The following is a 3962-nucleotide window of genomic DNA, read 5'->3' as shown; positions in this document are numbered from 1 at the left end:
TAAGAATGGTGGTTAAGAATGGCTGCTGTGAAGTTTCCTGGAACTGCGAACACTAATCATGGCATGGCAGTGATACATGGGTGTTCAAAGCCCATTTGATATTCGCAATGAAAACCTCGTGACGAGACTGGCAGAAGAATTTTATTCATTAAAATTTCAATATGTTGTACAGACATCAAAAGTACAGAAATGAATAGTCGGTGCGGTAAAACCCAAGGCATACATATAATTTTTAAAAATATTTAAAAAATAGTTTTCATATATAAAAAAACAAAATACATAATTTTACATTAAAATTAAAAATGCTGAAATTTTTTTGTATTTATTCATATACAAAACTATACCATTAATTTTTATTTAAATGTAATAAATATACCATAATATATGCTATTTATACTTGCATTTACCAATTTCATTAACAACTTTGATAAGAGATTTACTTTTTAAAATCTTATTGTATAAAAAATATGAATAAATATACCAATCTCAAGGATCCAAAAGGAATTTTGAACAGAAAATGAGCCACAAGAAATCTATAATTCAATTGGAAAGCTACCTGCTCTCCCTGTAATTGGAATATCGAAGTTCAATGCTCCCCTGTGATCGGAATATCCTTCACTAATGGGTAACCATATGTAACATTAACGCTTAACCATATCCAATTTCATGGATGCAAAAGGGTTTAAAATGGGTGAGGCTAGTTCCCTACAGAAGCATCATGAACCTTCTTGTGAAGAATCATCATATCGCTGAAGCCCGCAGATTTTGCATAGCCTTTACAAATCGTCTCCATAGTCATCAATATTCGCCTCCGCAGGACTCGAACATGCGAAAGCCATTACAACATTTGTGCATGATGTTTTGAAGTGCATATGGCCACATGAAATCGATATTAATTTTGTGTTGTTTTTTACATTGAATATGTTGTTGTATTAGTTTTTTTTACATTTTCATTAAGTCAATTTCTTATTTTGATGGGGGATAGTACAAGATTTGAAACCAAGATTTTCTATTGGTGAGACTTCATTTTCACAGCCATTGCCAATTGAGCTACCCCATGCTGACATGCTGTACATAACTTCGAATTTAACAGATTTTCCAATTTTTTTGGCCAATTCTATCGAATTTAGTAACTTTGATTTAGATGCAGTTAAAGATCATGTTGAGTGGTATTCAAGGGTCATATGAATTCAGAGTGATTTAATTTTCCTTAAGTAGACTATATTTCACATGAATATTATGAGTCATTTTTATTTTTATAAAGATATTTTTATTTTTATTTTTATTTTATTTTATTTTGATTTAGTTAAAATGTTTACATTACATTACAATATCTCTATTATATTAGGTTAAAGAGTGTTTTTTGGCTCTATTATTAATTTTATTTTATTTTTATATTTACTTGTATGTAATTTTACAAGAGGACATGACATTACAACATTTTTTCAATATTTCTTTTCTACTAGACTGTAGATGAAAAAATTTACACATAATTTTAAATAAACTTATCGAAAAATAATTATATTTATCCCTCCACAACAATTTTTTAATAAATTAATAATTTTTATCTCAATTATATTTATAAATTTCATTCCAACTTTATCAAATTAATTACTTTATATATTCAACTATAAAAATAAAATTAATTACTTTATATATTCAACTAGAAAATACATATATATATATATAAAACGCTATATGGAAATCTCTATGCTGGCATGCACATTGGCAATGGTAAAACATGACGGTCAAAGCTAAGTGAAATGGTAAAAAAATGACGGTCAAATAGTGTTACGTTGAGCATTCTTTCTGGTCGGTGACAGGAGTACAAGAATAAAATTATACTAAATGCAGGTATCCAAACTCGAAAGAACAAATGGAACTCAAAAATGTTAAAACCTCCACGTAGATATACCATGGATCTTTATTCCACAAAATACTTAACACTGGATATTCACAAACCCAAATATAACATTCACAAATATAAAATATATCACACTGATATCGCATCGTCAGTCCTGAATGAGCGAGATCTGTGAAGTATTGGAACGTTTGTTAGTGGCATGCATTTCCTTCCAAACAGAAGCCACGTTGGCCAGCGCGTTGGATGAACTTCCTCCTTCCGCCACTGCATCCCGGGCCTTCCCCATCAATTCTTCCATTCTCTTCTTCATTTCCATTCCCCATCTCCTTCCATTACTTCCCTCGCCGCTCTTTCCACTTCCTCTCTCTTCACCAATCCATCTGCCCCTTTCTTCGCTTCAGTGGCCACCTTCATCTGCTTCACTAGAAAGAAGGCGTTCGTTTTCTGCTCAGCAAAGAGAGGCCAAGCGATCATCGGAACTCCATGTAAGATGCTTTCGATCGTTGAATTCCAACCGCAATGAGAAAGGAAACCGCAAGTGGATGGATGAGAGAGGACAGGAATCTGAGGTGCCCATGAATCCACAACAAGTCCCCGGTCCTGTGTTCGACTCTCGAAACCCTCAGGTAGAACCTCCCTCATTTCTGCTCCGGCCGTCATCGTGGATTCAGTTGGTGGAGGAGGCTCCCTACGCAACACCCAAAGGAAGCGCTGCCCGCTGGCTTCTAGCCCCAAAGCAAGTTCCTGAATCTGATTCTCGGACAGCGTGCCGCGGCTCCCGAAAGCAACGAACAGAACGGACGAGGCGGGCTGGCGGTCTAGCCATTTGAGGCAGCCCTCCTTCTCATAGTTATCGTCAGATTCCGAGAGAGACGAAGATATGAGCGGCCCAACGGCGTAAATGGAAGGCCGCTTTTCGGGAACGCTAAGAACCTTTCCCTCCTCGAGAGCTTTTACTTGTTCTGGTTCCATTTCCTGGCATGAATTTATCAATATTCCACAGGCTTCGTGAAGGCGAAGGGAAAGTTGAATGAACCAGTTGAATGAAATATCAGATCTGTCTTGCATAGGGCCCGGCAAATCTATTCCAGGAATCGGTGGAAGGCCCGGCACTTCGATCGGGAAATCCACATCTTTGAAGGAGATTTCAATGTTGTGGGCAAGTGTTGGCAAGTAGAGTGTGATGCAGAGGAGAGAAGCCGCAGAAGGGAAGAATATGTAGGAAGGTATTTCTAGTTTGGAGGCAACATCCAACATGGGTGTGCCGAAAATATCGATTATGAAAGCGAAGACAGGAAACGGGAAAGATGTGAGAGAATCTTCTACTAATATTTGAGCTTTCTCCAATAGTAAGGGTATGCGTACCAAAGCGTTCATCCCGGCATGATCCCCTTCGATCTGAACATCAGGGAGCTCTATGAAGCGGATCATGGCCCCTGACGAAGACGGCGGGGTTTGGTGAGGAGAGGCTCCCATCCATTTCGCGGTGAAGAAGATAACAGAAAAGCCATGGTACACAGTCAGCTGCTTTGCAAGTTCGAGCAGTGGGATGTGATGGCCCGACCCAAACGCTGGGAATATTGCGACATGAGGCTTTTGCCTCTGCTCTTGCCACTCCATCAATGTCTCTCTAATTCAACCAGCAAATGCGCAGACTTGAAGGGTGGGTTCTGTCAAGATGAAGCAGAAATTAAATTAAATAAATCTACGAGGACGCTTGCGAAATACGCCTTTGAGCGAGCACGCTTTTGTCGTTTTCGAGAACTTGGCAAAAGAGCTACGGACAACGATCACTATATAAAACAGTTTATATTTGCTTGCAACGTCAGCGCATACATATGGATGATGCTATGAATATATTAAAAGTATAGTTTTGCTTGGAAAGATTCGTATGTGATTAATATATATAATATATGTGTGGCTGGTACGGGGATTTTTTTTTTTTTTTTAATATGGAGAGTAAAATTATTTTAGGTTAAAGATAGTTTATGAGATAAATTGTTTTTTTTATCTGGTTGTCGTATTTGGTCATTTTCTTGTGAAGCTTCACAATAAATTTCTTACTTTTAGATAAATTTCTAGCTAAATAGATTATCCC

General features: G+C 37.3%; 1 pseudogene; it reads right to left on the bottom strand.

Annotated features, from left to right (window-relative positions):
• Nucleotides 1–2012: 2012 nt before the first annotated feature.
• On the bottom strand, nucleotides 2013–3594 carry LOC149158863 (UDP-glycosyltransferase 72B1 pseudogene; annotated as a pseudogene).
• Between the last annotated feature and the right edge of the window lie 368 nt (nucleotides 3595–3962).

This window comes from Pinus tabuliformis, chromosome 5_2 (assembly GCF_031772625.1).
Source record: "Pinus tabuliformis cultivar Carrire ecotype Pingquan chromosome 5_2, CPIR1, whole genome shotgun sequence".
Lineage (NCBI taxonomy): Eukaryota > Viridiplantae > Streptophyta > Pinopsida > Pinales > Pinaceae > Pinus > Pinus tabuliformis.
The sequence above is the reverse complement of the archived record's forward strand: the minus strand, read 5'-3'. Positions and strand labels throughout refer to the sequence as shown.